Here is a 16257-nt window from a genome sequence, read left to right as displayed (position 1 = left end):
CCACACAAAACAAAACTCTAGATCACCTCTACTCTACACACAGACAAAACTCTAGATCACCTCTACTCCACACAGACAAAACTCTAGATCACCTCTACTCCACACAGACAAAACTCTAGATCACCTCTACTCTACACACAGACAAACCTCTAGATCACCTCTACTCCACATAGACAAAACTCTAGATCACCTCTACTCCACACAGACAAACCTCTAGATCACCTCTACTCCACACAGACAAAACTCTAGATCACCTCTACTCCACACAGACAAAACTCTAGATCACCTCTACTCCACACAGACAAAACTCTAGATCACCTCTACTCCACACACAGACAAAACTCTAGATCACCTCTACTCCACACAAACAAAACTCTAGATCACCTCTACTCCACACAGACAAAACTCTAAATCACCTCTACTCCACACAGACAAAACTCTAGATCACCTCTACTCCACACAAACAAAACTCTAGATCACCTCTACTCCACACAGACAAAACTCTAGATCACCTCTACTCCACACAGACAAAACTCTAGATCACCTCTACTCCACACAGACAAAACTCTAGATCACCTCTACTCCACACACAGACAAAACTCTAGATCACCTCTACTCCACACAGACAAAACTTTAGATCACCTCTACTCCACACAAACAAAACTCTAGATCACCTCTACTCCACACAGACAAAACTTTAGATCACCTCTACTCCACACAGACAAAACTCTAGATCACCTCTACTCCACACACAGACAAAACTCTAGATCACCTCTACTCCACACACAGACAAAACTCTAGATCACCTCTACTCCACACACAGACAAAACTCTAGATCACCTCTACTCCACACAGACAAAACTCTAGATCACCTCTACTCCACACAGACAAAACTCTAGATCACCTCTACTCCACACAGAAAAAACTCTAGATCACCTCTACTCCACACATAGACAAAACTCTAGATCACCTCTACTCCACACAGAAAAAACTCTAGATCACCTCTACTCCACACATAGACAAAACTCTAGATCACCTCTACTCCACACAGACAAAACTCTAGATCACCTCTACTCCACACACAGACAAAACTCTAGATCACCTCTACTCCACACAGACAAAACTTTAGATCACCTCTACTCCACACAGACAAAACTCTAGATCACCTCTACTCCACACACAGACAAAACTCTAGATCACCTCTACTCCACACACAGACAAAACTTTAGATCACCTCTACTCCACACACAGACAAAACTCTAGATCACCTCTACTCCACACAGACAAAACTCTAGATCACCTCTACTCCACACAGACAAAACTCTAGATCACCTCTACTCCACACAGAAAAAACTCTAGATCACCTATACTCCACACATAGACAAAACTCTAGATCACCTCTACTCCACACAGAAAAAACTCTAGATCACCTCTACTCCACACATAGACAAAACTCTAGATCACCTCTACTCCACACAGACAAAACTCTAGATCACCTCTACTCCACATAGACAAAACTCTAGATCACCTCTACTCCACACAGACAAAACTCTAGATCACCTCTACTCCACAGACAAAACTCTAGATCACCTCTACTCCACACAGACAAAACTCTAGATCACCTCTACTCCACACAGACAAAACTCTAGATCACCTCTACTCCACACACAGACAAAACTATAGATCACCTCTACTCCACACATAGACACAACTCTAGATCACCTCTACTCCACAGACAAAACTCTAGTTCACCTCTACTCCAGCACTACTGCCTGCCAGAGAAGATGACTACTGCCTGTCAGACAAGATGACTACTACCGACCAGAGAAGATGACTACTGCCTGTCAGAGAAGATGACTTCTGCCTGTCAGAGAAGATGACTACTGCCTGTCAGAGAAGATGACTACTGCCTGTCAGAGAAGATGACTACTGCCTGTCAGAGAAGATGACTACTGCCTGTCAGAGAAGATGACTACTGCCTGTCAGAGAAGATGACTACTGCCTGTCAGAGAAGATGACTACTGCCTGCCAGAGAAGATGACTACTGCCTGTCAGAGAAGATGACTACTGCCTGTCAGAGAAGATGACTACTGCCTGTCAGAGAAGATGACTACTGCCTGTCAGAGAAGATGACTACTACCGACCAGAGAAGATGACTTCTGCCTGTCAGACAAGATGACTTCTGCCTGTCAGACAAGATGACTACTGCCTGTCAGAGAAGATGACTACTGCCTGCCAGACAAGATGACTATATTCACTATCACCTGGAAGAGATATGTTTTTCACTGTTGCAGGCAGGTACAGTTTTTCTTGCATTGATTTGCTTGAATGAGGTTTTCATATCCTGCATTAATTATCATACAGGAAGTGTGTCTTTGTTTTGACAATAGGCAATTCTCCAATAGATAATCCTTTATAACTCAATGCCATTATCATTGATCTGAGCCAATGATGTAGTTTCACACTAGGACCAGCAGGGGGCAGTAAGCACTATGGAATCAGCATACTATGGGGGGGGGGGTAGCGGGGGTCTACAAAGGTAGACCCCCGCCACTGTTTCGGTAAACAAATGAGGGATGGGGCTGGAGACATGTAACCTCATGTAACCTCTCTCAAATTAATAGACAGAGCTGTGGCTGCAAGGACTGACCATCCACGATATCAACATTACAGTTTAACCATGTTTTGAGGCTATACAGTATTTGTTTACAATTACATTGTTTGCAAAGACAGGATTTTTTTTTTGGGGGGGGAAACGTATATTTTAGGTTCTGATGGGGTTTGACAGTTGAACGGGTATGTATAATTGATTTAAAAGTCTAAACATCGATTTAGCGAATACAAATTGCCCCTTTTAAAGCTGATATTCAGCAGGGAAATCGGTTGATCCAATAGAAACGCTGCATTGACAGATAAACAAACTCATTACGTCTTGAAGGGCAGGGCTGTCTGTGACACCAATCATTGTTTTCCCATGAATAGAGAGACATATATATATATGGAGGACAAAGAAAAACCGGAACAATATGAACAAACATGTGGGTTGATATCTTGTTTCCGTTGTATCATGTTATGTAGATATACAACGAGCCTGAGGGCCAAATGTGCAGACAGAAGAGAGCTCTGACTATGTGTGTGGCATACAGCCCACTGCAGCTGCATGGGTACAATGGGTGTTATAGTGAAAGGGATGGTGTGAGAGAGAGAGAGAGAGAGAGAGAGAGAGAGAGAGAGAGAGAGAGAGAGAGAGAGAGAGAGGGAGATGGAGAGAGACGGAGAGAGAGAGAGAGAGAGAGAGAGAGAGAGAGAGAGAGAGAGAGAGAGAGAGAGAGAGAGGGAGATGGAGAGAGAGAGGGAGATGGAGAGAGAGAGAGAGAGAGAGAGAGAGAGAGAGAGAGAGAGAGAGAGAGAGAGAGAGGGAGAGAGAGAGAGAGAGAGAGAGAGAGAGAGAGAGAGAGAGAGAGAGAGAGAAACAGGTCAGTGGTACCATACCACTCAGACTGGTTCTGGTGCTGTGTCCTCTATGACAGAGAGAGAAACAGGTCAGTGGTACCGTACCACTAAGAGGACTGGTTTTGGTGCTGTGTCCTCTATGGTGCATCAGCATCATCTCCTCTGGCTGGTGGTCAGAGCGCCTCTCCTCCCTCCTCTCTTCTGCCCGCCTCTCCATCTCTCTCAGTCTGCCCTGAGAGCGACTGATGAAGTGTGGTCTGGATCGCTCCAGAGCCTCCTGTATGTGGGCCAAAAGCAGAGATGTTTTAGTCATTTAGTAGACACTCTTATCTAAAATGACCTACTGTCACTGCTTCAGCAGAGGGCCGAGGACACTGCCCTGAGGTATGCCTGGAACTCCTGATGCTGGCACACTTCATGTGGATGGAGGCTGGCTAGGAGCTGGTTAGGAGCTGGCTAGGAGCTGGCTAGGAGCTGGTACTCTTCATGTGGAGGGAGGCTGGCTAGGAGCTGGCTAGGAGCTGGTACTCTTCATGTGAAGGGAGGCTGGCTAGGAGCTGGTATTATTCATGTGGAGGGAGGCTGGCTAGGTGCTGGCTAGGAGCTGGTACTCTTCATGTGGAGGGAGGCTGGCTAGGTGCTGGCTAGGAGCTGGTACTCTTCATGTGGAGGGAGGCTGGCTAGGAGCTGTCTAGGAGCTGGTACTCTTCATGTGGAGGGAGGCTGGCTAGGAGCTGGTACTCTTCATGTGGAGGGAGGCTGGCTAGGAGCCGGTACTCTTCATGTGGAGGGAGGCTGGCTAGGAGCTGGTACTCTTCATGTGGAGGGAGGCTGGCTAGGAGCTGGCTAGGAGCTGGTACTCTTCATGTGGAGGGAGGCTGGCTAGGAGATGGCTAGGAGATGGCTAGGAGCTGGTATTCTTCATTTGGAGGGACTCTGGCTAGGAGATGGCTAGGAGATGGTACTCTTCATGTGGAGGGAGGCTGGCTAGGAGATGGCTAGGAGCTGGTACTCTTCATGTGGAGGGAGGCTGGCTAGGAGCTGGCTGGGAGCTGGCTAGGAGCTGGTATTCTTCATGAAGAGGGAGGCTGGCTAGGTGCTGGCTAGCTGGCTAGGAGCTGGTATTATTCATGTGGAGGGAGGCTGGCTAGGAGATGGTATTATTAATGTGGAGGGAGGCTGGCTAGGAGATGGTATTATTAATGTGGAGGGAGGCTGGCTAGGAGGTGGTATTATTCATGTGGAGGGAGGCTGGCTAGGAGCTGGCTAGGAGCTGGTATTATTCATGTGGAGGGAGGCTGGCTAGGAGCTGGTACTTTTCATGTGGAGGGAGGCTGGCTAGGAGCTGGTACTCTTCATGAGGAGGGAGGCTGGCTAGGAGCTGGTATTATTCATGTGGAGGGAGGCTGGCTAGGAGCTGGCTAGGAGCTGGTATTATTAATGTGGAGCGAGGCTGGCTAGGAGCTGGTATTATTCATGTGGAGGGAGGCTGGCTAGGAGCTGGTATTATTCATGTGGAGGGAGGCTGGCTAGGAGCTGGCTAGGAGCTGGTATTATTCATGTAGAGGGAGGCTGGCTAGGAGCTGGTACTCTTCATGTGGAGGGAGGCTGGCTAGGAGCTGGCTAGGAGCTGGTACTCTTCATGAGGAGGGAGGCTGGCTAGGAGCTGGCTAGGAGCTGGTATTATTAATGTGGAGGGAGGCTGGCTAGGAGATGGTATTATTAATGTGGAGGGAGGCTGGCTAGGAGATGGTATTATTAATGTGGAGGGAGGCTGGCTAGGCTGGCTAGGAGCTGGTATTATTCATGTGGAGGGAGGCTGGCTAGGAGCTGGCTAGGAGCTGGTATTATTCATGTGGAGGGAGGCTGGCTAGGAGCTGGTATTATTAATGTGGAGGGAGGCTGGCTAGGTGCTGGCTAGGTGCTGGCTAGGTGCTGGCTAGGAGCTGGTACTCTTCATGTGGAGGGAGGCTGGCTAGGAGCTGGTATTATTCATGTGGAGGGAGGCTGGCTAGGAGCTGGTATTATTCATGTTGAGGGAGGCTGGCTAGGTGCTGGCTAGGTGCTGGCTAGGAGCTGGCTAGGAGCTGGTATTCTTCATGTGGAGGGACTCTGGCTAGGAGCTGGTACTCTTCATGAGGAGGGAGGCTGGCTAGGAGCTGGCTAGGAGATGGCTAGGAGCTGGCTAGGCGCTGGTACTCTTCATGTGGAGGGAGGCTGGCTAGGTGCTGGCTAGGAGATGGTATTCTTCATTTGGAGGGAGGCTGGCTAAGAGCTGGTGCTCTTGGAGGTGGGCTGGCTAGGAGCTGGCTAGGAGATGGCTAGGAGATGGCTAGGTGCTGGCTAGAAGCTGGTATTCTTCATGTGGAGGGAGGCTGGCTAGGAGCTGGTATTCTTTATGTGGAGGGAGGCTGGCTAGGAGCTGGTATGCTTTATGTGGAGGGAGGCTGGCTAGGAGCTGGTATTCTTTATGTGGAGGGAGGCTGGCTAGGAGCTGGTACTCTTCATGTCGAGGGAGGCTGGCTAGGAGCTGGTACTCTTCATGTGGAGGGAGGCTGGCTAGCTGGCTAGATGGCTAGGAGCTGGCTAGGGAGGCTGGCTAGGCTGCTCTAGGAGGAGGGAGGCTGGCTAGGCTAGGAGCTGGCTTCAGTGGAGGGAGGCTGGCTGGAGCTGGCTAGGAGCTGGCTAGGTGCTGGCTAGGAGAGGCTAGCAGATGGCTAGGTGCTGGCTAGGAGCTGGCTAGGTGCTGGCTAGGAGCTGGCTAGGAGCTGGCTAGGTGCTGTCTAGGAGCTGGCTAGGTGCTGGCTAGGTGCTGGCTAGGAGCTGGCTAGGTGCTGGCTAGGAGCTGGCTAGGAGCTGGCTAGGAGGTGGCTAGGAGATGGCTAGGTGCTGGTTAGGAGCTGGCTAGGAGATGGCTAGGTGCTGGCTAGGTGCTGGCTAAGTCCTGGTTAGGAGCTGGCTAGGAGCTGGCTAGGAGCTGGCTAGGTGCTGGTTAGGTGCTAGTTAGGAGCTGGCTAGGAGATGGCTAGGTGCTGGCTAGGTGCTGGCGCATGTTGTGTTACTATTGATTTCTCCCTTACAGAAATGTAGTGTGTGTTTTTTCGCCGCAGAGGAAAAATATAACAAGATACTGTCCCAGCATGCAACATCTCTGACTTGACTATGCTGAGAGATGAACAGGCCTGTTGTGAAAAGCATTAAGCCTGGAGCCCAAGACACGTCTTTCATCATCAAGTTTCATGAGTTCCATGCATCCAAAACTTACTCCAGAACTTACCCTGGGTGATGGAATGTTGGCTTTGCTTGTTTCCGGGTCAGAGTCAGAATTCAGGGAATAAACCCAACATCAATCTGGGTTGTGTGATGTGTGGTTCTGGTGGTCTCACCAGGGTCTAGTCTGTTGTCATCAGTCCTGGGTCGCACACAACCACCAGCATCCTTCACTAGAAGTGAGTGAGTGAGTGAGTGAGTGAGTGAGTGAGTGAGTGAGTGAGTGAGTGAGTGAGTGAGTGAGTGAGAGAGAGAGAGAGAGAGAGAGAGAGAGAGAGAGAGAGCGAGACAGAGAGAGAGAGAGAGAGAGAGAGAGAGAGAGAGACAGAGAGAGAGAGAGAGAGAGAGAGAGAGAGAGAGAGAGAGAGAGAGAGAGAGAGAGAGAGAGAGAGAGAGAGAGAGAGAGAGAGAGAGGGGAGAGAGAGAGAGGGAGAGAGAGAGAGAGAGAGAGAGAGAGAGAGAGAGAGAGGGAGAGAGAGAGAGAGAGAGAGGGGGAGAGAGAGAGAGAGAGAGAGAGAGAGAGAGAGAGAGAGAGAGAGAGAGAGAGAGAGAGAGCGAGACAGAGAGAGAGAGAGAGAGAGAGAGAGAGAGAGAGAGAGAGAGAGAGAGCGAGACAGAGAGCGAGAGAGAGAGAGAGAGAGAGAGAGAGAGAGAGAGAGAGAGAGAGAGAGAGAGAGAGAGAGAGAGAGAGAGAGAGGGTGTGTTGATTTCTCGTTCTCTCTCAAACAAATTCAATAATCTTTATATAACAAAGTATTTATCCTTCCAATAACTTTATTTTAACTTTCAATCAAAAATGGGATTTATAATCTGAACTCAAGACAATTATCTGATTATAAAGACAATTTCAGGAACAATTAACTTGACACACACACACACACACACAGAGAAACCTTAAAGCAAGACACATGTTGTTTCTCTAGTGCCTCCTCAAAAGTTAGAACCCAACAACACTTCTGACATTTAACTGAAATTCTTTCAGATAATTGTCTCAAGGACCGATATTTGTTATGAGCTATGCTCTGTGAAGGTCATTAATGTCGAGGCTAAAAACTTTATAAACAGCAACGATACCCAGTGCTTTTCCCCCCTCCGGTGTTGTGGGCGACCTTGAGGCCTGTGTAGAAAGGTCACGTGGTGTTGTCTTCCTCAGGCTCAGTTGTCTCTGGAGTTTGATATGAGCTATGACGGAGGCAGCGTTGAGGGCGAGGACAGCCTCGGGAGACTGCTGATGTGACTGGGGCTCTGAAACACAGGACGCCTTTGTTAGACAGTTAGCGACAGATCAATATGTTAGACAGTTAGCGACAGATCAATATGTTAGACAGTTAGCGACAGATCAATATGTTAGACAGTTAGCGACAGATCAATATGTTAGACAGTGTTAGACAGACAGATCAATTTGTTAGACAGTTAGCGACAGATCAATATGTTAGACAGTGTTAGACAGACAGATCAATTTGTTAGACAGTTAGCGACAGATCAATATGTTAGACAGTTAGCGACAGATCAATATGTTAGACAGTGTTAGACAGACAGATCAATTTGTTAGACAGTGTTAGACAGACAGATCAATTTGTTAGACAGTGTTAGACAGACAGATCAATTTGTTAGACAGTTAGCGACAGATCAATATGTTAGACAGTGTTAGACAGACAGATCAATTTGTTAGACAGTGTTAGACAGACAGATCAATTTGTTAGACAGTGTTAGACAGACAGATCAATATGTTAGACAGTTAGCGACAGATCAATATGTTAGACAGTTAGCGACAGATCAATATGTTAGACAGTTAGCGACAGATCAATATGTTAGACAGTTAGCGACAGATCAATATGTTAGACAGTTAGCGACAGATCAATATGTTAGACAGTTAGCGACAGATCAATATGTTAGACAGTGTTAGACAGACAGATCAATTTGTTAGACAGTGTTAGACAGACAGATCAATTTGTTAGACAGTTAGCGACAGATCAATATGTTAGACAGTTAGCGACAGATCAATATGTTAGACAGTTAGCGACAGATCAATTTGTTAGACAGTTAGCGACAGATAAATTTGTTAGACAGTTAGCGACAGATCAATATGTTAGACAGTTAGCGACAGATCAATTTGTTAGACAGTTAGCGACACATCAATATGTTAGACAGTTAGCGACAGATCAATATGTTAGACAGTTAGCGACAGATCAATATGTTAGACAGTTAGCGACAGATCAATATGTTAGACAGTTAGCGACAGATCAATATGTTAGACAGTTAGCGACAGATCAATATGTTAGACAGTTAGCGACAGATCAATATGTTAGACAGTTAGCGACAGATCAATATGTTAGACAGTTAGCGACAGATCAATATGTTAGACAGTTAGCGACAGATCAATATGTTAGACAGTTAGCGACAGATCAATATGTTAGACAGTTAGCGACAGATCAATATGTTAGACAGTTAGCGACAGATCAATATGTTAGACAGTTAGCGACAGATCAATATGTTAGACAGTTAGCGACAGATCAATATGTTAGACAGTTAGCGACAGATCAATATGTTAGACAGTTAGCGACAGATCAATATGTTAGACAGTTAGCGACAGATCAATTTGTTAGACAGTTAGCGACAGATCAATTTGTTAGACAGTTAGAGACAGATCAATTTGTTAGACAGTTAGCGACAGATCAATATGTTAGACAGTTAGCGACAGATCAATATGTTAGACAGTTAGCGACAGATCGATATGATTATTTGGATGACTTTTGGAAAAGAGTTGAAGTTGTGCCAACCAAGATCAATACACATACAATTAAATTAATTATGTATTTTACTAAGTGACATAGAGAATGTATTACATGAGTAGGTCTGTAATTAATTATGTATTTTACTAAGTGTATTTTACTAAGTGACTTAGAGAATGTATTACATGAGTAGGTCTGTAATTAATTATGTATTTTACTAAGTGTATTTTACTAAGTGACATAGAGAATGTATTACATGAGTAGGTCTGTAATTAATGATATATTTTACTAAGTGTATTTTACTAAGTGACATAGAGAATGTATTACATGAGTAGGCCTGTAATTAATTATGTATTTTACTAAGTGTATTTTACTAAGTGACATAGAGAATGTATTACATGAGTAGGTCTGTAATTAATGATGTATTTTACTAAGTGACATAGAGAATGTATTACATGAGTAGGCCTGTAATTAATTATGTATTTTACTAAGTGACATAGAGAATGTATTACATGAGTAGGCCTGTAATTAATTATGTATTTTACTAAGTGACATAGAGAATGTATTACATGAGTAGGCCTTTAATTAACTGGGCCTACCTGGTTAAATAAAGGTTAAATAAAAATAAATAAAATTTAAAAGATACACTTTTCCTGCCAGTCCTGCTACCTTTGCAATACTTTTTTTGCCCCACTGTACCTATGCAACCAAACCACATCAAACATTTACTTTAATCTGATGCGCCTCAGGCCTTGGTAATGAACGAACGACACTCGTAATGAGCCTGATTAAAAAAATAATGAGAAGGTTTCACACAGGGAAGCGTGAGAGGAAGGGAATAGCTGCAGAGACAGCAAGCAGAAAGCTCTCAGCGAGATCCACCGTTACTTATTGAAGTGACGGTCTCTCTTTTCAGACATGCAATAGTACTACACCCTAGACTGGAGTACTGGAGGACACAATTACATGCTCAATATATTTATTCTACTTATTCAAATACATAACAAACTCTATACATGTATTGTGATGTTATAATATAGAATACTATATAATACTGTGTTATTATAATATAGAATACTGTATAATACTGTGTTATTGTAATATAGAATACTGTATAATACTGTGTTATTATAATATAGAATACTGTATAATAATGTGTTATTATAATATAGAATACTGTATAATACTGTGTTATTGTAATATAGAATACTGTATAATACTGTGTTATTGTAATATAGAATGCTGTATAATTAATGTGTTATTATAATATAGAATACTGTATAATACTGTGTTATTGTAATATAGAATACTGTATAATACTGTGTTATTGTAATATAGAATACTGTATAATACTGTGTTATTGTAATATAGAATGCTGTATAATTAATGTGTTATTATAATATAGAATACTGTATAATACTGTGTTATTGTAATATAGAATACTGTATAATTAATGTGTTATTATAATATAGAATACTGTATAATACTGTGTTATTGTAATATAGAATACTGTATAATTAATGTGTTATTATAATATAGAATACTGTATAATACTGTGTTATTGTAATATAGAATACTGTATAATACTGTGTTATTATAATATAGAATACTGTATAATACTGTGTTATTATAATATAGAATACTGTATAATACTGTGTTATTATAATATAGAATACTGTATAATACTGTGTTATTATGATATAGAATACTGTATAATACTGTGTTATTATAATATAGAATACTGAATACTGTATAATACTGTGTTATTATAATATAGAATACTGTATAATACTGTGTTATTATAATATAGAATACTGTATAATACTGTGTTATTATAATATAGAATACTGTATAATACTGTGTTATTGTAATATAGAATACTGTATAATTAATGTGTTATTATAATATAGAATACTGTATAATACTGTGTTATTATAATATAGAATACTGTATAATACTGTGTTATTATAATATAGAATACTGTATAATACTGTGTTATTATAATATAGAATACTGTATAATACTGTATAATACTGTGTTATTATAATATAGAATACTGTATAATACTGTGTTATTATAATATAGAATACTGTATAATACTGTGTTATTATAATATAGAATACTGTATAATACTGTGTTATTATAATATAGAATACTGTATAATACTGTGTTATTATAATATAGAATACTGTATAATACTGTGTTATTATAATATAGAATACTGTATAATACTGTGTTATTATAATATAGAATACTGTATAATACTGTGTTATTATAATATAGAATACTGTATAATACTGTGTTATTGTAATATAGAATACTGTATAATACTGTGTTATTATAATATAGAATACTGTATAATACTGTGTTATTATAATATAGAATACTGTATAATACTGTGTTATTATAATATAGAATACTGTATAATACTGTGTTATTATAATATAGAATACTGTATAATTAATGTGTTATTATAATATAGAATACTGTATAATACTGTGTTATTATAATATAGAATACTGTATAATACTGTGTTATTGTAATATAGAATACTGTATAATTAATGTGTTATTATAATATAGAATACTGTATAATACTGTGTTATTATAATATAGAATACTGTATAATACTGTGTTATTATAATATAGAATACTGTATAATTAATGTGTTATTATAATATAGAATACTGTATAATACTGTGTTATTGTAATATAGAATGCTGTATAATTAATGTGTTATTATAATATAGAATACTGTATAATACTGTGTTATTGTAATATAGAATACTGTATAATTAATGTGTTATTATAATATAGAATACTGTATAATACTGTGTTATTGTAATATAGAATACTGTATAATTAATGTGTTATTATAATATAGAATACTGTATAATACTGTGTTATTATAATATAGAATACTGTATAATTAATGTGTTATTATAATATAGAATACTGTATAATACTGTGTTATTATGATATAGAATACTGTATAATACTGTGTTATTATAATATAGAATACTGTATAATTAATGTGTTATTATAATATAGAATACTGTATAATACTGTGTTATTATAATATAGAATACTGTATAATACTGTGTTATTATAATATAGAATACTGTATAATACTGTGTTATTATAATATAGAATACTGTATAATTAATGTGTTATTGTAATATAGAATACTGTATAATACTGTATTATTGTAATATAGAATACTGTATAATACTGTGTTATTGTAATATAGAATACTGTATAATACTGTGTTATTGTAATATAGAATACTGTATAATTCATGTGTTATTATAATATAGAATACTGTATAATACTGTGTTATTGTAATATAGAATACTGTATAATTAATGTGTTATTATAATATAGAATACTGTATAATACTGTGTTATTGTAATATAGAATACTGTATAATTAATGTGTTATTATAATATAGAATACTGTATAATACTGTGTTATTATGATATAGAATACTGTATAATACTGTGTTATTATAATATAGAATACTGTATAATACTGTGTTATTATAATATAGAATACTGTATAATACTGTGTTATTGTAATATAGAATACTGTATAATTAATGTGTTATTATAATATAGAATACTGTATAATACTGTGTTATTATGATTTAGAATACTGTATAATACTGTGTTATTATAATATAGAATACTGTATAATACTGTGTTATTATAATATAGAATACTGTATAATTAATGTGTTATTGTAATATAGAATACTGTATAATACTGTATTATTGTAATATAGAATACTGTATAATACTGTGTTATTGTAATATAGAATACTGTATAATACTGTGTTATTGTAATATAGAATACTGTATAATTCATGTGTTATTATAATATAGAATACTGTATAATTAATGTGTTATTATAATATAGAATACTGTATAATACTGTATTATTGTAATATAGAATACTGAAAGATTAGTGGAATCTGTGTGGGTAGCTGGACAGGTAGGATGACTGACAGTGAAGGTGAACAGGTGGTCCCGTGTCAGGTGACAGAGGAATGGATGAGACTGAGGCAGGAATTCCTTTAACCATAAAGTGGTATATTTACTGAGTAGTCTGTGGTGGATTCATGGACGCACAGAACTTCTGGATCAGACGGAGTTAAGGAAGAGAAAGCAGCGAGATCAGGCGATGGCCATTTCCTCCTTTTATGGAGTTGAGATCTGTCGGACATTTCCACCTGACCTCATTAAAGCGCCCCTGGCCCAGCAGAGTAAATGGCAATGAATTAAAGGAGTATTCCACCAACTCCATGGGCCTTTTCTACATTAATGATATGGCTGTATTGTTAGGGAGTTGAAGACAGACCAGGAGGCTGTGTGACCATGTTATTATAATATAGAATACTGTGTAATGATATGGCTGTATTGTTAGGGAGTTGAAGACAGACCAGGAGGCTGTGTGACCATGTTATTATAATATAGAATACTGTGTAATGATATGGCTGTATTGTTAGGGAGTTGAAGACAGACCAGGAGGCTGTGTGACCATGTTATTATAATATAGAATACTATATAATACTGTGTTATTATAATATAGAATACTGTATAATACTGTTATTATAATATAGAATACTGTATAATGATATGGCTGTATTGTTAGGGAGTTGAAGACAGACCAGGAGGCTGTGTGACTGTGTTATTATAATATAGAATACTATATAATGATATGGCTGTATTGTTAGGGAGTTGAAGACAGACCAGGAGGCTGTGTGACCATGTTATTATAATATAGAATACTGTGTAATGATATGGCTGTATTGTTAGGGAGTTGAAGACAGACCAGGAGACTGGCTGTATTGTTAGGGAGTTGAAGACAGACCAGGAGACTGTGTGCTTTCAATCAGTTCCACTAAGTCTTCCATTATTTCTATCACATTAAGCAGTTCTTAATTCCCCTGGAATCCTCTCTCCCTCTCTGCCTTTCTCTCCGCCTGTGAAAAAAGGACAGATATACAAAGGATGCGTGGGAAAATAGAGAGAGAGACAGAGAGTGCGAGATAGAGAGAGAGAGATAGAGAGTGAGAGATAGAGAGTGAGAGATAGAGAGCTAGAGAGAGAGAGAGAGAGAGTGAGAGAAAGAGAGCTAGAGAGAGAGAGAGAGAGAGAGATGAGAGAGCTAGAAAGAGAGAAAAAGAGATCAAGAGAGCTAGAGAGAGAGAGAGAGATGGCAAGAGAGAGACAGAGAGAGAGAGGGAGAGAGAGACAGACATAGATATAGAGAGAGAGAGAGAGAGAGAGAGAGAGAGAGAGAGAGAGAGAGAGAGAGAGAGAGAGAGAGAGAGAGAGAGAGAGAGAGAGAGAGAGAGAGAGAGAGAGAGAGAGAGAGAGAGAGAGAGAGAGAGAGAGAGGAGAGAGAGAGAGAGAGAGAGAGAGAGAGAGAGAGAGAGAGAGAGAGAGAGAGAGAGAGAGAGAGAGAGAGAGAGAGAGAGATACAGAGAGATAGAGTGACAGAGAGAGAGGCAGAGAGATAGAGAGAGAGAGAGAGAGAGAGAGAGAGAGAGAGAGAGAGAGAGAGAGAGAGAGAGAGAGAGAGAGTGACAGAGACAGAGAGAGAGAGAGAGAGAGAGAGAGAGAGAGAGAGAGAGAAAGAGAGAGAGAGAGAGAGAGAGAGACAGAGAGAGAGAGAGAGAGAGAGAGAGAGAGAGAGAGAGAGAGACATAGAGAGCTAGAAAGGACCTCCTCTCTGCTTCAGGATAACAGTGCTGTCTGAACCACCACTGATGCAGATACCCTGCAGTGAGAGTTCCATTTAAACTGAGGTGAATAAGTTATTCATCACAATACAATAATAAAATACGGTTCAATTATCCATCAAGGGAGACTGAGGACAAATCAAACCTGAGAGTGGTGTAGTGTGTATCACAAATAAACACACTCTATAGCATCACACACACACACACACACACACACACACACACACACACACACACACACACACACACACACACACACACACACACACACACACACACACACACACACACACACACACACACACACACACAGCTGTACAGAGAACCTATATACTTAGACAATGCTCTAATACAGAGACTGGTACAGTCAGTCCAGAGGAGACTGGTGGGAGGAGCTATAGGAGGATCATTGTGATATCTGGAATGGAATTTACTGAACGCTCTCAACAACATCAAACATATGGAAACCACATGACCCTGTTCCATTTATTACATTCCAGCCTTTACAATGAGCCTGTCCTCCTACAGCTCCTCTCACCAGCCTCCACTGAGTCAGTCAGAGTCATATGTAGTCATTTCCTATCAACAGCTCTGGGTACAGTGAGACAGTAACTCCTACCTTGGTGCTTGATGAGAGTGATAGCTGGAGGTTGTGGTTGGCTGCTCCTGGCATCTGCCTGGTGTGGATGTTGTGTTAGATCTCCTGCTCTCTCAGTCCCTCTTCCCTCTGGGCTGGAGGACTCTGTCTCTGGGGGACACATCCCTCTCTCAGTCCCTCTTCCCTCTGGTCTGGAGGACTCTGTCTCTGGGGGACTCTGTCCCTCTGGGGGACACATCCCTCTCTCAGTCCCTCTTCCCTCTGGTCTGGAGGACTCTGTCTCTGGGGGACACATCCCTCTCTCAGTCCCTCTTCCCTCTGGTCTGGAGGACTCTGTCTCTGGGGGACACATCCTCTCTCAGTCCCTCTTCCCTCTGGTCTGGAGGACTCTGTCTCTGGGGGACACATCCCTCTCTCAGTCCCTCTTCCCTCTGGTCTGGAGGACTCTGTCTCTGGGGGA

At 40.7% G+C, this 16257-nt stretch overlaps 1 long non-coding RNA gene across 1 annotated transcript in view; it reads right to left on the bottom strand.

Annotated features, from left to right (window-relative positions):
- LOC127918067 (uncharacterized) overlaps positions 1-16007 on the bottom strand; it is a 42787-nt gene extending 26780 nt beyond the window's left edge. The window contains exons 1-4 of the long non-coding RNA XR_008098702.1: positions 15819-16007; positions 7798-7968; positions 6731-6896; positions 3559-3730 (exon numbers count right to left, since the gene is read on the bottom strand). This is a non-coding gene — a long non-coding RNA (uncharacterized LOC127918067). The remainder of the gene's footprint in view (positions 1-3558; positions 3731-6730; positions 6897-7797; positions 7969-15818) is intronic.
- Positions 16008-16257: the final 250 nt, after the last annotated feature.

Source organism: Oncorhynchus keta, unplaced genomic scaffold, assembly GCF_023373465.1.
Source record: "Oncorhynchus keta strain PuntledgeMale-10-30-2019 unplaced genomic scaffold, Oket_V2 Un_contig_12_pilon_pilon, whole genome shotgun sequence".
Taxonomy (NCBI): Eukaryota; Metazoa; Chordata; class Actinopteri; order Salmoniformes; family Salmonidae; genus Oncorhynchus; species Oncorhynchus keta.
This window is presented reverse-complemented; position numbering and strand designations above follow the sequence as displayed.